We start from the raw sequence: 19,965 nt of genomic DNA on the forward strand, positions 1-19,965 counted from the left end.
TTATGAACCTTACCCTGCTGACAAAGTACTCCAAGGACCTACTTGAAAAACTGCCATGTAGGCCACTTCCTGATTACGTTTTGTCATTGTGCCGCACGAGAACTGCTCTCCGCAGCCCATTTTGCATCACCTCCTTGAGGATTTCCCTCCCGTGCGTGCAGCCTCTTCTGTCTAACCCCTCGTCACAAGGGCAGGGAGGCAGTAAAATCAAATCTTACTGTTCATCCCTTTACAAGGAAAAAAAAAAAAAGTTAGCAATCACGTGACTGGCTTAATCATGCAGGAAAGCTGATCATGAGTACATAAACACCTCTGAGCAAATCAAGGTCACAGCTAAAGTAGGTCAACCAAGTCTGCCAAGCACCCATCCGGGAGTCAAGACCTCTTTACGCAAGCGCCACGAGTTTCAATTACCCCTGGGCAAGACTCAGCTATCTCCAGCACACAATGCAGGCTTATTTTAAGAGAAATGCAATTCTTCACTTTGTGAATCAGAAGTGTGTCATATCTGAAAGCAGCATTTCACAATGACAGAGGAAAAAGTGTGGTGTGGTTTCCTTTGGAGATAATTAAGAAAACGCTCGCTGTCCCTGTGCGTAATGACTTGTACCAAAAACACGCAGCTGCAGGAAGGAAATCTTTCTCCCCTTCACAGCAGCACCCCAGCACAGAAGGCAGCTGTAAGAACCAGTAAGAAGCACGGCAAGGTTTGTTCTCTCCACCCTATGTTCCTCCATGCGTGCTCCAGATGTGCACCCCAACTAACAATGGGAGACACCCACTCAGCAGCACAAGCACCTCAGTGGACTCGAGCTGTTTCCAGAGGCATCGCACACACGGGCACAACAGCTCCCTGTGACAAGCAGCTCTACAGCAAGATCTTCATTAGGAAATAGTCTGTATTGTCTTAAAGGAAGATGTTTGAATTAAAGCAGTATTTTCCTTTTCCTTCAGCACCTGCCAGAACACCTCCTATTTGTCCAATAGATTGGTACAGTTTTGTTTCAGTGGCACATTCGTGCTCCCTGAACTCCCTTAATCATATCTGCAGGAACACACTGTACTCCCAGATGGTAAAATGCCCTGTGGCATCATCCCACATCTCACAGCACAGCAGTGATCTTTGTGTTTTGCTTGCGGAGGCCATCCTTTTACTCACTCAACACCACGTTCCCCAACCTCTGTCAGCCACAAACCACATCTGAGTTCTGGAACTCTTCCCTGCCCAAGCTGGTGTTCCTAGCCCATCCTTCAGGCACACACACAGCCTGCTGCACGCCTCACGTTACCAGCTGCTGCAATACAGCCCTGCACGAGATGGGCTGCATGAGTGGCCCCAGCTCTGCAAAGGCAGAGGCACAGCCTTTGGGCGCTCAAGTGATTTACTGTTCCAACAGCTGCTCCCTGTCTTTCCTAAGGAAAGAGGAGCAGGCTGGAGGGGGGCATCCCATGAGCTTAAACCAGCCACAAAGCTACAAGATGAATCATTTTGACCTAAAGGGGAAAAAAAGCCTTCAATACACAGAAGAAAAACCATGGCCACAAAGAACATCCTTCAGCTCCAGGAAGTTAATTAAAAGACATTTTCTCAACAGATCAACATGGTGCCCACATGCACTCCTGTACAGAAGCAGGTTTGTTCATCACTAGTTTATCTGAGAAAAGCCCGTCATACCATGGCATCACTCAAGGAGTTTTCTAGACTGGTGTAGTGATAACGGAGCCACAGGGCAACGTCCCAAATTTATCCTGTCCATAGAAGCACTGAGACTCTCAGATCAGCCTCAGATCCCATTTCTCATTGTTTACAAGGGGAAATAGCTTTTACTTCCAGCAATTCTGACGAAGGACTTCTCTGGTGCTCCAAAGCCTACAAGAAGTAGTAATTAAAATAATTTACTCATGCGATGGGGAGTTCAGAACCGGATCCATTGCTCCAGAAGTATCCCATCAGTACTGAGCATAGTGGACCTCCAAGATCTACAGATGAAAACAAGCAAGCAAACACCTAGCTCACGTTTTTCTTTAAGTGAAGCAGTCAGATGCCTGCTTCAAGACTGATGGAGATAAGGATCACCTACACAACAACAACAACAAAAACTTGAGCAAAACCAACATCAACCTGTGCTCCTTCCAGGAATCAAACCTGTTTAGAGTGAAACTGGACTGTCTGTGCTATGGCTGAAGTATTTCCCTCCCTAATAGGTTCCAGTGGTATGTACTGTAGTGGCATAGCAAAAAGGTTGCGTACAACAGCTGCTAGGGCTGGAGACTGTATCGTGCTCAGCAGTGGCATCCAGAGTAAGCAGCCCTAAGCCATAGGAGCTCTCAGGACCTCACACATGGCTGTCTGCCTCTCTACCAGTTCAGCGAAACCCAGCTGGAAGAGCAGTACAGCAAAGCTTGCTGGTTTACCATCATTATTGAAGGTCTGATCTACGTAAGCCTTTTAGTGCCTTATTTCAAGAGACCCTAATCGCCAAGATCTCCATTTTGATTTCAGTGGATGTGAACGCAGCTACAAAAAACAGCTACTCTGAAAACAGCTGCTTGCAGGAAAATGACTGAGCTTGAGATCAGAAGTGTTCCTATTCCTTTAAACCAAAACCAAAACTTAGCTGAAAACAATGCTTGTCACCCCAGAATTTCTGCAGTGTAAGCTAAAGAATCACAGAATCATGGAATGGCCTGGGTTAAAAAGGACCACAATGATCATCCAGTTCCAACCCCCTGCTGTGTGCAGGGTCACCAACCACCAGACCAGGCTGCCCAGAGCCACATCCAGCCTGACCTTGAATGCCTCTAGGGATGGGGCATCCACAGCCTCCTTGGGCATCATGTTCCAGTGCATCACCACCCTATGGGTGGAAAACTTCCCCCTAAGATCCAACCTAAACCTCCCCTGTCTCAGTTTCAAGCCATTCCCCCTTGTCCTATCACTGTCCACCCTCATAAACAGCCGTTCCCACAGAGAACATAATAGCTGTATTTTATACCTTAAAATAGGACCCACCAGTGTTAAATGCTGACAAAGTGAGTTCATAAAAACCTACGTTAAGATGTAGAGTTTAATATTAATTTATTCTGATCCTTCAGAAGATTTTGTGCCTGTGTGGGAAGGAACAAAGTATTATAGTTTCAACATTACAGGAAAGAAAAAAAATGGAAGGCCTAAAATTAACAGACAACAGAAGCTTTCTATCCTTTGGGCTGGATATCGGATTCCAGTCATTTACTCTTTTGATGCCAAAATTCATGACTCTGCTCGTAATGACAGACCCATACACAGTTAAAGGATAAAAATCTGCTCCCCCAGTTCCTGTGAATGCTGTCAAACCGGGTTACTGAGCTTGGTGCTCATTCCAGTGAGTGAAGATGTACTGGTCCACAACTACTGGGTGCAATCCTTGTTTGCATCAACCCTAAGCCATCCAAGGGATGTTGGAGGCTGAAAGACTGAGAGAAGCCCATCCTACCAGGTAGGAAAATTAATTAATCAAAACAAATACCATTTACGTAACAACCTCACCACAGCTACTGTTGACTTCTATAGTAGTTTGGTGTGTTTTGATCAGAATCTGTTGGGGGAATAAAACGCAAACACACCAAACAACCTCACAGCTGAGGAGACAGTGGCTCTGTGAAGTCTCCCGAATGGTACACGTTACTTCTGAACTGTCAGCACGATGTCTCATCTTGTGCTGTAGCATGCAGCCAACTTCAAAGTAGTATTTTTTAAACAACCAGAAGGTCTTCCTTAGGAGGACTGCACACAGCCTGGACTGACGTTCGCATAGCAGGAGAAGAACACAAAACAAGTAGGTAAGCTACTCAACTTGCTTCTCACGTTTACACAAGCAGCGGGAATTTACAAATCAGTGCGTCTTTAACACATGACTGGGAATGCCTTGTTTGCACTTGTAGTCCAAGAGATGCAGCTTTCTGTCCTAAGGTTTCATCTCACTCCTACAAACAAGAACTGGTTTGCTGCACAGAAATGCTTTAGGCACAGGTTTCAAGGATGTCTTCACCCTTCATCTACACAAACTGAATACGCTACGTTTCAGGCAGCTAAATACACACCTTTTAATTTAGAGCTTAAGAGTGTCACAAAGCCTGACTGCTCATTTTAACTGTTACAATGTCCTTGATATGCTCTGAGTAAGTTGAAGTCTTCCTTCCCATGGCTAAGCCAAGCTCCTGCATCCTCAGTTTGGCAGCATCCTCAGTTTGCCTGCAGTGCATCAGCTCTGAAGTTGTCTCTGGCAGGGAAGCAAAATCCTTTAATGCAAAGTTCTAAGAAATGTGTCTTTCTAAAGGCTCTCTTGCAGAGCCTCCATCGTGGCAAAGCACCATTTCAGCACTGTTAGCTGAACCAGCTGCCAATCTCACAATCTGGCTGTGTGCTTTTGCCAGGTTCTCATTTTCTTCTTCCCTCTTCAGAATGGAGAATTATTAGCATCAAAATTAGACAATACATTCAAGTTCTTGCATGACTAATACTACCTATGTAATATTACTTCTTCTTGACTTTTAAAGTTCATGCATTCAGGCTTGTCAGCCATTTTTCAGCTTAATAGGCTGAGCTGCTACACGCTTCTTTTAGTCTTTCAAGTGTATTAAGGTGACAAACCCAGTTTCCTGCATCTTCCTTTGGACTGGATCACCCGGTCCAAATACTGCTACACATACTGCTTACAGCTGGTTCTGTTTCCCAGTCACATCATTACTACTACAAACCTAAATGCAGCAGGCATGTGCAAGACCTTTCCTTCAGTGATCTGCTGCCAGACAAATAGGAGCCAATGGAAAAGAACAGGTCTCAACCAAACAGGTTGTATGCTCAGGGAATGAAGCACAGAAACAAAAGGGACAAAATATTGCTAAAAGGAGGGTAGACACGTGTTATATTTATACCTTACACCTTCATTTCCAGCTTTGTCACAGACCCTTTGGTCCTTCTAAAATCCATCTCTGACTGGAAAAAACTTTCCCTGCTCTCAGCACTCTGCCAGCCTGACAAAGAAAAGCTGACAGGCTGTCAGTTTCCCTTTGGTCCTAGAGAAAGCCCTGGGAAAAGCAAGATATTCTCAGCCTGCCTGAAACCAAGCTGAGGGTATTCCCCACTCAGCTGCTTCCTCCAGCACACACATCTCTGAGGTCTATTTTTCCCTACTGCTTTATTAAAAGCCTTTTTTAACTTTTTGCTTTACGCAAAATCAGCTGTGAAACATATATATATGCCAGACCTATACCGACAACAATATTTCTTCATTCTGACTACCTCAGCACTATGTTAGGGTTTATTAGGATTATTCACAGAATCCCATTTTTAAGTCAATAACTCCCTGTGCACACACACACTCATGGAAGCAGCCCCAGCTGCTTCTTCTGTCTTGAGTCCCTTCGATTGATGTGGAGCAACAAGAAACACTAACAGAAATGATAAACCTACTGGCTACATTTTGAAGTCACACTGTTTACAAGCGAAATCCACATTCAAATAGTAAAACCTGAGACATCGCAACAATTCAGCACTTGCATGTCTTCTGGAAACCATGCAAGGACACAACCAGAAGAGACAAAAAGGAAAAACATACACATACCATTGCCAGTCTCGCTCCATGCTTCAAAAATAATCGCCTCCCGCATGCCTAAAATCCCATTTTTTAAGTAAGTGATCTGCTGCTAACACTGAGAAAGGCAGCGCTTCAAAGTTATGACAGCTCATACTGTGGCATTATCCAACTCTCCACTCTTCAGAGAGATTCACAAAAAGCAGTTTCGAAGCGCAGCGACAGCGAGCACTGAGAAGTAGGGCAAGTTCCCAGCACCTCCCGAGGGCCAGCACTGACACAGCTACAGTGCATCCGGAGCAGAATGGATGTACTGAGAGCTGCCTGCTCAACTGCCCGACCGAGAGCAGTGCTGCCACAGCACAGGGCAAGCACAACTGTAGGGCAGCTTCTTCTCACACTTGCTTTGGATTCAAGGGGCTGAGAAGCCAAAGTGACAATTACAAGTCCTTTAATGGAACATTAGAAGTAAAGCTGGATGTGTAATCATGCCATATACTGGATGGGTAAATGATACAAGCTAGGCTGCCTCCTTGCAGCACTACCTTTTCGTGTTTCCTTCTCTCTCACTTGGGTAAATTGGAACTCCTGTGCAATGGAACACATCACTGAGGTGTACCCCAGGCAGCCTACAGTGTGCATCTCACTCAAGCCAGCAACCAGGAAAGTTCAGCTTCTCTAGCTTCAAATACCACAGCACTGAAAGCATGACTCAGAGCAGCACATCAAGCAGAATATTTCTTGTCTTCAATGATGATGCCCAGAGTGGTGATTACTTTGTTAAGAGCTATATGGGTTGGAAAAAGTTGTTATCTCTCTAGCCCAGGATAAGCATGAGATAACAAAAATTGCTGAGCAGTTTTCCAGAATAGCTGACCTAACATCTTACTGCCACAGAAGGGGTAGATCTCTCCTTCTTTCTCTTCCTTGTCACTCTTGCCCCACATTTCCCTTCAGTAGCCTGGTATGGCCTTTGCACAGACCCCAGAGCCTTTCTGCACAACGTGCTGAATGTATCTGCTCATCAGACTGAAAAACAGCTTGACAGTAAGCACAGGCTTTTGCGAGGTTAGCAAGCTGCACCATCTAACTGGAACATTGGGTGATACCCTGAACTCGTGCAAAGCCAGGGCTGAGACATGCCAGGAGACAGGAAAGGCAGAACTGTCAATTTCAACAGCAGTGCGTTGTTAAAATATCTATGCCATACACTTTAATGGCACTTATAGCTTACCCACTGCAGGATTTGTTTTCAGATGCAAATCCCTGCATAGCTGGGGCAAGGCAAGGTGCGCCCAAACCTTCTACTAATCCACACCTGTTCTGAGACTGCTTCAGGAGCTTTTCCTTTTGAGAATGACAAGTGATGAATACACAGACATGCCAGAAAAGGCTTCCTAGCCACTCTACATTCATTGCTTTGGTGAGAGCACAAATTTTGTTTTCCTGTGGAAGGCATAAAAGCAATAGGAAAGCCCTTGGCAGAAATTGCTGACGAACCACATTCCTTTTTTGTGCGTCTATACGTTAATGCTGATGTTGGGAAGAAGCAACGTTCAGTTGTCAGAGATACATCTAAGACTTGTGTTTTTCCAGGTAGGGTTTAAAGCCTGCAATTTCTATTTTAAAGTAAAGGTCAAGTTTTGATGCGTACTTTTGCATTACAACCAGAACTGAAAAAGCATTTTTAAATGGCTGTTGTATGTAGAACAGTCTCACGCTACTAAATCAAGGCAGCCCTTCATAGAGGCAGGTTAATGATCAGGGAATGCCAGGAATTAGGATCTACACAGACATCACGCACATTAGAAGCAAAAATAATCCTGCCAACAGCAAAAATGGGTAGAGGAGAAAGAAACCTTGTTTAGAAAAAACCAAACCAAACCAAAAGTCACTGTGTCACAGAATGGTCCACAGTGCCCACAGCCCAGTCCCGCAGGACCTAGGAAGGCACACCAGGCAGTCCAAATTCTTTCACAGAAAGTTTAAGTAGGCTTAGATGATGTTATTTCCGCAGGTAGGCTTGTGCCAAATGGTAATAATTGCAGTCCCTTAGTTACCACTTACAAATGCTCATAATTATTTACAGCTCCTGAACAGTACGGAGGATGACTTGGATACCATCCAGTAAACCTACAGCAATTAAATTTATTAGAAAATGGAAAACTTTCCAGTTTCACTCGGTAAAAAGGATAGGCACTGGTTTCTATACAGGGATCAATCAAGTAAGCTGCTTCTACTACTCAGTAGACATAAGCATTTCTGCCTTTGTACAGAGGTCTACTTTTCTGCAATGCTCACTTCAGCATATGATCTACAGTCTTTTAGTTTGCCCCCACTTTACTAGAGAAATACATACCTTTACTGCGTGTATTCTTGCCTCAATCACCCATCTGGTGCTCCACTGGAATGTTTTTAAGGATATCTGCTCAAGCTCCTTCAGCTATCTCTGAAGGGTTCAGTTTCCTTTACTTCTATTTTTACCCTTCTAACTAGAAGTTGCCCTGTAAAAAGTTTACAAGAGCCCTTACAGATATTCTCTGCTACAATTCTTTCTTGGCCTCCCTCTCACTTACAGCCTGGTTAAAGCCGTGTCCCCCTCAGCTCCCTTCTGCTTACGAATGTAGCAGCTTAGATAAAAGTACATACGCTTTATCTTAACATTTCCTGTCAATTTGCTCAGATTTGTTTCCTTGCATGATCAAGTATTCCCGTCTTCCCTGCAGTAGGACACAAACAACCTCATTTGCTATTTTATAAAACAAACTGATACGCTGTAATTCGGGCCAAAGTTCGTTTTAAAAAGATATCCTTGATCAACTGATAGCTCACAAGACTCTATTACCCTCCTCCCATCTTTGCTGTTTCAAAGCTCAGTTCCTCTTCTTCCCAACTTCCAGCTTTTCTAGCCAATATTTGAGTAGGTCACCTACCAGCCACTGACACTCGTTCCATCCTGTCCCTCCAGGTAACTCCACCAGATCATCAACCAAACAACAGATTTCATGAATTGCTTTTTCTTCCTTTAACTCAACTCTGTTGTGTTTCTTTAATCTCCACTGTAAGGCTGCACTTGCAAAACACAGTTCATCCCTTGAGCACTTTTCAGTTTTCTATAAACACTTCCTAAAGCATTAAAAGAGAGTATTATAGAGTATTAAAGAAAGCATTACAGTTAGGACAAATTTAATATCACACGTAAGGAGATTAAGTCACCTTAATTTGTCCACTTCTCTATAACACTGCACTGGAAACAGTCCGTCAATAAAATATTCCCTGTCATTTCAACAAAACAAGCTTTCTGAGACAGACTACAAATTCTAAGTGCAATATACAAACATAAAACTGCTTAGCAACTACTTTGAAATGGCCTATGTATTTCTTAGGCAAGATCTTAGCAAACAACGTAGGCTATTGGGAGTGACAATTAAACAGACCAACCTGCTCTGCTTGGCTCTCTCACCACGAAGAGCATTTTCCAGAAGCATATGATTACTAAGGATCCTGAACAGAGTAACATTAAGGACAAGCCCAGGTGGAAATTGCCAGAAACAATGCTGCTGACTAATCCTTGCTTAGATCAGAGAGCGAACCAGTTAACTAGTTTATTTAATATGGGGCTACACGAACGCTCAGCAGTGCAGCACAGACCTCTCTCTGAGGGATTCATGCGACACAACTCTTACATTTTTTATTAGAAGTTGCAAGCCTAAACATTTAAACCTTTGTAACTGAGAGTGTGACTGCAAGAGATGTTAACCCCCAACTTCACTTTTCAGCTGTGTGTTCCTTCGCTTACCTCATAGTGAACTATTCAAACATCCAAGAGATTTACACAAAACCTGTCAAAAAAAAATAAAATAAAATCCCAAGATAATCCACAATTTGAATACATCACAGTAAGATGATTCAGGAAGTCAAACAAGTACCAGCACTGCGCTAAGGAGAAGAAGAGATGACGAACTAACCAGCAAAGGTATACAGTGCTTGCTACGGCAAACAAGTAATTGAATATGAGAATAAAAGGGTTAATTTCTATAGGGATGTTCAGTAAGAATAGGCCTAGAAACCTACAGTGTAATAGAGGTAGGAAGGAGAATCTGAAAAATGGTTCTTTGTTTGTGAAATGCTGCTTTGAGCAAGTTTACTTTTTTTTACGGAAGGCTCTTTTTATCAACATCTGAGTTAAAACAAATCCATCTCCACTACGTAGGAGAGAGTCCTGAAAGAGTTTGTATAGATACAAGATAGTGTTGGTTAAAGAAATACTGTTCTGTATTAGGATGATATGTAAAAATGTTACAATATAATTCTACTGAGATATCTGATGCTTAACGTACTGAGAAGCAGAAATATGAAAACTATAAAGTCAAGTGAAGAGCAATCCAGGCAGCCAGCAGGAACTAATTGGCCACACTTTTTTAGGAGTGGAAGACGGTGATTAGATCAGATGTGGAAATGATTCTGATGAGTGCATTTTTGGAAAGATGTGTGGAAAATACAGGATGATTTAAGAGAAACTTGCATGCTATTGCCAATAAAAAAAACCAAACCTCAGCCAAATTAGATCACTGGGCGGAGTTAAAGAGGATATGCTACGTTTTATCTGAAGGTAGGGAATGGTGATGCTTCACTACAACCTGCAATGACACTTACTAGAAATGAAAAATGAAGTTAACCGTATTTATCCCTAACGTTTCTTCTTTACGTAGAAATCCACTAGTCCATTTAGGTTCCTCCCTGAAAGATCTTCATCTGCTTCCTGGACATCTCTGAAATCCACTTGCCAGCTGCTCCTACAGGCACACTTGAGAACTTGCACCAATATTATGCCCAAACATGGATGCCAACACACCATCATTCCAAAACATCTTCACAAAGCATTCACCAACAGAAGAAAAGTGCTCACAGAACTGAGAGAAAAGAGGCAGAACAACCACACAGAGACAACTCCCAGAGGAGAAAATACACATACGTATGTTTAAAGAGAATCAGCGACCAGTTAAGAGAGCAGTTACCATGCTTCTTGAAGACACCTAACAGAAGTTAGCAGAAAAACAGAAGAATGGTTTTCACTCACAAATAAAATAAACCAGTACTCATCCACATTTGCCAGGGAACACCATCACTCCAATTTGTTTAGGGCTACAGGGAATTAGCAAGCCACAGAAATATCCTAAAAGAGGAAGACAAGTCAGATGACAGAATATTTGTTTAAAAAAAATAAGACGCGTGCATCTGAAAGCTGTGCCAAAGCAAGTCGATTAAGCAAGTTTTTCAGCACACCAGAAATGAATTCACAGCGGCTCAAGGACTCTTGCCTGACAGAATCCTGTTCCAAAAGGCACATTTATTTTGCCTGAAAAGCAGCTGGAACTCTCCTAGACTAACGTAATCACTTAAGGGAACCTCAAAAGTCTTGCATGGGTGGATAATAATCAGTTCACCCAGAGACAGAAGGTCTTCAGTATTCTACAATGTTAATTAGGTCTCTAATGAGGTATCAGTTGGCATTTTTTCCTTCCTTTTTTTGTTGAATGGAGGATTTTTTGGCCCAGCTTCTTTCTGAGATGTTCGCTGCTTGGTCTTTACCAGCGCTCATACGCCCTAGGAATGAAAAAAAAGGTCACTAATTTAAGTAGCAGGCACAGATCCTCTCACTGTCTGCTGACTGAAACCTTCCTGTAGTTTCCATTTACACTCCAAATTAAGTTCAAAAATGGTAGTAAATCCTTTTTTAAAAGTGTATACCGCAGCCCTACAGAAAACAGATTTTCAAGTTGTAATTCTTTTGCAGGGCTATTTCATAATTTCATTAAGGGTATTTCTTTAAATGGAAGCCTGAGCAAGTTTCAGAGAGCACGGCTTCCAGAAAGCAGAGTACAGAGATGAAATGATAGCAAGGTGAGATCTGTGCCAAGTTGAAGAATCATTCTTAAACAGCCACCCCTGAAATTTTGCATCAAAGCAGACAGCTCCCCATCCCCAAAGGGCACAGAGGGGTGTGCAACTGGAGTGCTGAAGTCCAAACCGTGCATCGTCTGGGACGAAAAGAAAATCATTTTAGTCCCATTCCTATATTGCATTTCCTCCACATTGCCTGTCAAGCCGAACTAGAGACAATGCTGCATCTCTGTCGTTTTTAAATAAATTACCAGTTTGACAACAACTTGGACATGTGAGTACTCAGCATCGGTAGAGTCACGCGATTGTGGTGAATGAGCTCCTGAGAGATTTGTATATCTTAAACATTTCTATATTTGTTCATCTGGAAACCCAGAAGAATGAGAGCCAGTTAGGGGAAAGGCAAAACAGTCAGAGGTCGAGCTGAATTACAATTGCTCATTATAAAAATATTTTCTTAATGGCAGAGGGGTGCAAAGCCCCACCATCTAGCTCCAGAGATAAAACTAAATGCTTGTTCATTTTTCTGGCTTCTAGTTATCAGTATCAGAACAAGTCTTCTAATGTTTTGGTACTACATTCCATTTCATGCAGGAAATGGACCAACGTGGCTTAATGCAAACAGTATTCTGCCACAGCTGCTCTTCTTCCACACCAAGGTTGTAGTGTAACATACTTAAAACAGCACTCCTCGCACTCAGTGCCCATCCCACCTGACCTTCAGGCCTGCTCATTGAGAGAACTGTGCTGTCTCCTTGCCTACAGAGACACAAGTGCTTCTGAAGCCACAAGTGAACAGTATCCATAAACTGAGTAATCTCAGATCAGTCCTTGGGTGGGGTAAGGAGTTATCATGGAGCCAAATCAGATTCCCCCAGTCAGTATACTTGCTCAAACATGAGCCAGCACAGACCAGAGGGACAGAACGCAAGGTTGGAGATAGAATCACAGAACCATTAAGGTTGGAAAAGACATCTACAACCATCTAGTCCAAGTGCCAACCCATCACCACCATGCCCACTAAACCATGTCCCGCAGAGCCACATCTACACGTTTCTTGAACGTCTCTGGAGGTGGCGATTCCACCACTTCCCTGGGCAGTCCAGTCCAATGCATTAAAGCTTAGCTAAGGGAGGAGACTGTCTAGCAATCCGGTTCAAATGATCATCAAAGCTACAGTACAAGTAAAGTACAAGCTGTCTATGGTTGTGGCAAAGGATTCATGTCCTGTAGCTACAGAACAAACTGCTGGGAACCAAAAGCTGTGAATCTCTCTATGGCCATAGGTTTTTAACTTCTGTACCATGCAAATAACTGAACACAACCCTAGTGAGCATAGAATCACAGAGTATCCCGAGTTGGAAGGGACCCCATAAGGATCAAGTTCGACTGTGCTGAACAGTGGCATTTCCCACACAGGTCCATGAAAGATTCCAAATATACATACACTGGTAGGCAGTTTTCTTGATTTCTGGATTGGGGCCACGTAAGTATAATACAAAAATGTTCTCAAGTTTGTTGAGAACACAGTGTTGATATTGGTTTGGTTTTTTTTAAACTTATTGATTTAATTTCATCTATAACAAGCCAATTTCAAACTTAAATGCAAGGATTACATGGCACAGCTTGGCAACACAGTACATTGGAATAGGCAACAGACAAATAGATACAGGAGTTTACTGATGATACAAAGCTGGGAGGAGCGGCTGACACACCAGAAGGCTGTGCTGCCACTCAACTAGACCTGGACAGACTGGAGAGCTGGGCAGGGAGGAACCTGATCATGTTCTACAAGAGCAAGTGTAGAGTCCTGCACTTGGGGAGGCACAGCTGCATGCATCACTGCAGGTCAGGAGACAGGAGCTCTGCAGAGAATGACCTGGGTGTTCTGCTGTACAACAGATTGGTCATGAACCAGCAGTCTGCCCTTGTGGCCAACAAGACCAATGGGATCTTGGGGTGCATCACAAAGAGCACAACCAGCAGGACAAGAGAGATGATCCTTCCCCTCTACCCTGCCCTGGTGATGCCACATTTAGAAAACTATGTCCAGTTCTGGGCTTCCTGGTTCAAAAGACAGGGCTCTCCTAGAAGGATTCCTGCAGAGGGCCATGAAGATGATTAAGGACCTGGAGCATCTCCTATATGAGGAAAGGCTGAGTAACCTGCGCCTGTTCAGCCTGGGGTAAAGAAGACTGAGAGGAGATCTGATAAATGTTTATAAATATCTAAAGGAAGTTGGGAGGCAAATGGATGAGGCCAGGTTCTTCTCAGTGGTGTGTAGCAATAGGACAAGGAGTAATGGCCTAGAATTTGTACACAGGAAGTTCAATACAAACACGCAGAAGAGCTTCTTTACTGCAAGGGTGCCAGAGCACTGGAACAGGTTGCCCAGAGAGGTGGTGGAGTCTCCTCCTATGGAGATATTCAAGCCCTGTCTGTATGCTGATCTGTGCGACCTGTTGTAGGGTACCTGCTTTAGCAGGTTGTACTCTATGATCTCATGAGGTCACTTGCAACCACTACAATTCTGTGATTCTGTTATTCCTGTTTCCAAGTAAGCAGTTCTAAAACCACAGACTGAAAAACCTGACACAAAACAAAGTCAGAAACAGCCATTGCATTTGAGCAAATCCTCACTTACTACAGCCAAGGGCCTTGCTACTCTGCTGTTGTTGCTGCATTTTCTATCTCAGTAGGTTATACTACAACTAATATAACAAGCATCAAGCTGCAACTTGAAGCCCCAATCTCAGGAGGATTTTAAATATAGTTACCAAAGGCTCCTGAATGTAGGGCAAAAATATAAGTAGAACTTGAGCCAAAACCATTCTGCCTGATACACTCCCAACACAACTACAATGCACAGATGCAACACAAAGGATACACCATTTATTACTTCTTAATACGTATTTTTATTTCAGATTAGAAGCGAAGTCCTGAATTTCTTAAGGGTCTGTGAAAAGACCGTATGTTAATCAAGAATTTGTTCATAACAAAATAGATCAAGGAAACAATAATAATAATTAAAAAAAAAAAAAGTCTGAAGACAGAAAGAAAATCTTTTTTTTTTTTAAAAAAAAAAAAAGTAAATTATATTAAGCTTATTTTCTCCTGCCATTTTGATGTATATCCACACTCTGTCCATTACTATTCTGTAATACAGCACTATTTGGCGGATTCTGCCAAGTTCCTTCAGATCTTGTTGGTTTTGTATTAAGACAAAGCTGAAAAGGCAAAGCCACCTATGAGGAAGTTTCCAAGATAGAGAATGCTTCAGACCAAGAATAATACTGAATTGAGTCCTCTATTAGTTTTGGGGGAGAAAGAAATAAAACTTAAATGAGTAAGACTAACTTCAGAGTTTTCTGGAGAGTCTCTTATCAGGACCACATGCAGTCCTTAAAATACATGGATAACACTGGTATATTGTCAAATGAGATAAAACAAACCAATGCAGCTGCATAAGCATATATGACTGGCTATAAAATGCTTTCCTATTGAGGTGATTTGAGAGACATGATGCCAATACACATTGCTTAGGAACAGCCAAACATATCTGTCCTAGTGCTATAGCAATGGCTCACTGCGAGATGCTTTTCTGTCACAGCCGCACCAAGTAAGAGCCATTGAGGATTCCGTGGTATGTTTGCTCTTCCCTTTACACAAGGTGCTACTAAATTAGCTTGTATCTGTGAAAAATGTAAGCCTACCAACATTTGTAAGGAAAATATTGTCAAAACAAACATGAGAACTACAACCATCTTCCTCAAATGCCGACATTCATATGAATGGGTTTCCTTTTAAGCGAGTAGAGAATGTAAACATTTCAATCCACAAGAACTGTGGCACGCCACTTCACCATTCCAAATCCTGCCAGCGATATTTCTTGCTCTATAAGTAACCCACTGGCACCATTCCTACTGAAGGCCAATCTACAAAGCCACAGCATGGCATCAGCTCAGGGTCACAAGCTGTTCTGACACTAGCAGCTGACCTAGAAGAGGGTCTGACATCAGAGACATTGAATAACAGCTTCTCAAATGGCAGGAGACTGAAAAGGTTACAAATTCTGTATGCGCTGGCTAAGAAATATCTTTCTGCAGAACTGAACATGGAGAAAGGTGAATTCTTGCAGGCATGTAAGGGGTAAGGAACGCGGACAGTCCTTCACTGTACAAGCAGAGAAGGCACTAGCAGCCAGTTCTTGAATAGAATTAAACTACACAAGTACAACAAGATTCTTAGTAACATCTAAAACAAGTTCAAAATAACACTGAATGCAACAGAAAACATTGATCTTCACCAGGACAAAGGGTGAAATGCCAGGCTATTTTTCAGATAACGAATATTCCAGACTCCCAGAGCCAGAAGGTGCTGTTTTGATCTGCATTCTTCTGCGGAATGGATTAAAAAAAGAAATTACATTTCTCAACATCTGGTGAAAGATCAGGTTTCCAAGGAGATGAAGTCTGGGCCTTGGCTAAATAGCCTTACTGCATTTTTCCAATGAACTGAGGTAAAAAAACAACCCAAAACAAGGCAGGTGCAAGATGGAGTTGATGCAAGTGAGCTCCCCACCTTGTTCAGCATGAAGATCTACCAAATATATACCACAGGTGTTTGGGCGACATGCAAAGCAATTAACTGCTGATTAAAAACTATTTGATATTCAAAACTGAGATCGCTTCCTTCAAGCCACCAGAAACAATAAATCTTCACACAAAACTTATATCGGCTTTCTAAATAACTCAACATGCCAACTCTTCAAAGGAAAAGTAACTTCACGTCATCAGATGCATCAATCTGTGCTGTTTCAGTCTGGTGTGTTACACACATTAACCACAGGAATATGCATAATTTACATACAGACTTCTCAGTTTGTTTTGTTGCTGCTCAAACTGTGCAAGAATCCACCTTGCATTTTGTTTGGCCAAACCTGGAGTGCTTTGTGATTACAATGCAAGACAACCAGAGCATCCCTCTGCTCTGTGTTCTTAACCCAGTACCTAAACCTACAGCATCCCCATGAAACTTTACTGAAAAACCCACACTAAAAGCTTCTCCAATGCTTTTAAATGCTTAAGCTGCAACAACAACTTTGCTTCTTCAAACACCTCCAAAGCACAGATCCTGACTCCCACAGGATGAGCAGAGATTTCAGAAACTAACAGTGAAGGTCAATGCTCATTTCTCTGAGCTCAGTATTGCATTCATCTAAATCATGATTTTAGTCTCAAGTTTTCTACGAATAATAAGGTGAAAGTTTCATACCCCACGTAAGGTTGTGAAGTACTAAAACTTCAGTTATTCTGTGTGTTCCGTAATCTTACTGAAAACAAGGAAGCTACACAAGCTTAAAAATATGTATTTATGTGAGTCTTTGCAATTATTGGAATACACCTTTACATGTTTTCTGTAGAAGAAAATTGTCTTCAGCTTTTCAGAGAACTCTACATTTGCTGGCATTGGAAGATATAACCAGATGCTTACCACTTTTCTGCTCTTTCAGAAGTACGCTATGGACAGAATTGCCATGATAAAGGTTAAAAGTCAGAAGCACACAAGTTCTGTAACTAAAGAAAGCCCCTGAGGGATCCACCAAACTCAGTGCTTTGTCCTGACAACTCTATTCCTTCCAGTTTCCCTGTACCTCCTGTCAAACCATTAGCACACAGACAACCAGCTCCATGCTAGAAAGAAAATATTGAAGTTGAGTGTGAAACAGCACTTATGTATTCATCTAAATTAATTAGCCTATGTGTCTCTATGCCTTTCTAGTTTGCTTGATTGCAATTTGCTTTTAGAAATGGTTTTACTCATTTGCAGCACTCAGGCTGTGACTATCACATTAGGTTTCATCTTTGTCATCACAGCTTTGGATAGCGACAAGGAACTGTGCATAACAAAGCTCTGCCAAGTAAATCCAGTGAGTGTTCATTTGTTCCCTTTCCTGGTTTCCCAAAAGAAATCCTTGAGAGTAGATATTTAGTAGGAAAAGAAGCCTTCAATAAGCCAGCCCTATAAAGGTGACCTTCCTAATACCCCCTTATCAGTGGTCTTTGTGCACAGCATGTTTCTTGGTGGCTGGCAATGGCAGTGCTCTAGCAGCAGGCCCTCCTTGGCCCTGTCTTTGGGAAAGCCCAGCAGCAGGTAGATTTACTGACGCTCCTGTAATATACAGAAGGCCCTGCAGGAACACAAGGCAGCTTTCCTTAGGTTCCTCCAGAATCTGCAGAGGCAGCACCCCAATGTATCCCTTATACAGATGTGGAGTCCTCTCTGCTACATCCACCACAGCTACAATGAGAACAGACTATGGACACGTGCAATACAAAAGAGAACAGAATCATTAAATCGCATAATGGCTTTGGCTAGAAGGAACCCCAAGGATCAGGTTCCAACCCCCCAGCACAGGCAGGATTGCCAACCATCAGATCAAGCACAAGATCAGTCTGCTCAGAGCCCCAACCAACCTGACCTTGAACACCTCCAGGGACAGAGTATCCACGCTCATTTTGGGCAGCCTGTTCCAGCACCTCAGGCTTCTCTCAGTAAAGGAACTCCCCCAATATCTAATGTGAATCTTCCTTCCTTTAGTTTAAAATCATTCCCCCTGGCTGATCACTATCTACTTGTCTTACAAGTTGTTTTCCCTCCTGTTCCTGAGCTCCCTTTAGATACTGGAAAGCCAGAGTGAAGTCTTCCTACAGCTGCCTCTTCTCCAGACTAAGTCCAGCTCCTTCAGCCTTTGTAGAAGAGGTGCTTCAGCCCTTTGATCATCCTGGCAGCTCTCCTCTGGACCCTCTCTACAAGCCCCACATCTTTCCTGTGTTGAGGGCCTCAGACTTGGATGTAATACCAATACTTGTAATACTTGGATCATACTGTTATTTCACAGTCCATTTCCACATGGAGACATAAAATCATGAATAGCCACAAGAAGCACCAGCCCACAAAGCCCAGAAGTAGTAAAGGTTTTCTCCTAATAGGCGGAACATGGTTTAAAACATCCAGGTGAGAGCCCTCCAGTTTCTGTCACCTGAAAGAGCTGTTGGCATATTCCTACAGCACAGCAAGTACACATTCTTTGGGGGCAGAGTTTAACTTCAGCCTTGTGCAGGACGCTGAGCACAGAACCAGTCGGCCGGCAGCTCCAGCCAATGGAAACCAACCAGCCTTCCTTCCTTCCCTGCAAACAGCAGCAGGCTGGGCGCTACCAGTTGCTCCCACCTAGTAGCCTTCCTGGTAAAACAGAACCAAACGGGTACGGATGGGAGCTTGATTCAACCCGCTCGAAAGAAACTGCAATGAAGTTTCAATCCGAATGCCTGCGAACCAAGGGTGGGAATATAAGATTCAGAATGATTCCGAAATCATTTAAGAACGTTAGGCGCGTCACCAGTTGACCCTTTTCACCTCGGAGACCAAGCAAATATGTAGAAGTCACGACGGGCATCTTCGCAAGCACACCCGCTTGTTTCCTCACCGTTATTTCAACCAAACCCTTTCCAGAACTGTCACCGTCGAGGCACTGGAGTCACAGAAACCCCAACCGCTGGGCAGGCAGCCCGGTTCCCTGCGCACACACACACACAGCCGCGATCACGGGTAGACCTTCCCGGCACCTGGAAGCGCTGGTCTGGCTGCAGCACGGATCCGTCCCGCAGCTGCCCCAACCCGCTGCCACCGCCCGGCCTGCCCGGAGCCGCCCGCATCCCTCGGGCGCTGCCATCGCTTGTGGCTCCGGCACACACGCTCCCGGGGCCCGGCTTTGCCGTGAGACCCCGGGGCACGAGGGCGGGCGGAGGGATGCGGGCGGGGAAGAGGCACCGCGTTTCCCCTCCTCCCTCCCGGCCCCGCTCTGCCCCGTGGCCGGCTGCCACCCGCCGCCTCCTGCTCCGGTCAGGTCGGCCCGCTCCGTCCGCATCTCCCTCCCGGCCCGCTGGCCCCGGGGAAGCCGCTCCCGTGGCCGCCCGTTAGCGCCCCCCCCCCCCTTCCCACCCGCCCACCGCCGCTCACCGCTCACCCCCTCTCGTTGCCGCGCCCCGGGCCGTGTTGTGGGGGGGGGGGTCGCCGTCCGTGGGCACCGCGCGTGGCTCGGAGCGGCACCCGCCGCGGGCAGCCCCCGTCCCTGACCTACTTTCCGCCTGGCTTGCCACCCAACGGCGCACCACTAACCTACTTTCCAGCCAATCGCACCCTCCCCCGGACCAGCACCGGACGCGCCCGCCCGCCAATCAGAGAGCGGCTCCCGAGAGGCCTCATCCAATGAGAGGCCGGCAACGGGGCAACGCCCGCCCTCATGAGCGGCGGCCAATCCGCGGGTGCACCTGGAGCGGCAGCCAATCAGAGTGCCGGCCGGGAGTTTTGATTCCGCCCCCCTCAGCATTGGGCGCGGTGTCCCGGATGTGGTGCTGGCGGGCGTTAAAGTGGCCGGTCATCGCTGTGAGCACATTGTTTATAGCGGGTATAAAGGTGCTTT

At 44.3% G+C, this 19,965-nt stretch overlaps 1 protein-coding gene across 17 annotated transcripts in view; it reads right to left on the reverse strand.

The window, feature by feature from the left end:
• BMAL1 (basic helix-loop-helix ARNT like 1) overlaps positions 1–19,632 on the reverse strand; it is a 44,181-nt gene extending 24,549 nt beyond the window's left edge. For 7 of the 17 annotated variants that reach the window (XM_015863936.3, XM_015863934.3, XM_015863937.3 and 4 more), the window contains exon 1: positions 19,510–19,632. The gene's annotated coding sequence lies outside the window, so the exon portion shown is untranslated. Of the gene's footprint in view, positions 1–13; positions 223–5,606; positions 5,838–7,935; positions 8,205–19,108; positions 19,212–19,502 lie in introns of those variants that run through there. The other 10 variants (XM_085550106.1, XM_085550103.1, XM_085550101.1 and 7 more) reach the window with 6 other exon arrangements.
• Between the last annotated feature and the right edge of the window lie 333 nt (positions 19,633–19,965).

Source organism: Coturnix japonica, chromosome 5 (assembly GCF_054131305.1).
Source record: "Coturnix japonica strain WE chromosome 5, WE-NBRP24, whole genome shotgun sequence".
Classification (NCBI taxonomy): Eukaryota; Metazoa; Chordata; class Aves; order Galliformes; family Phasianidae; genus Coturnix; species Coturnix japonica.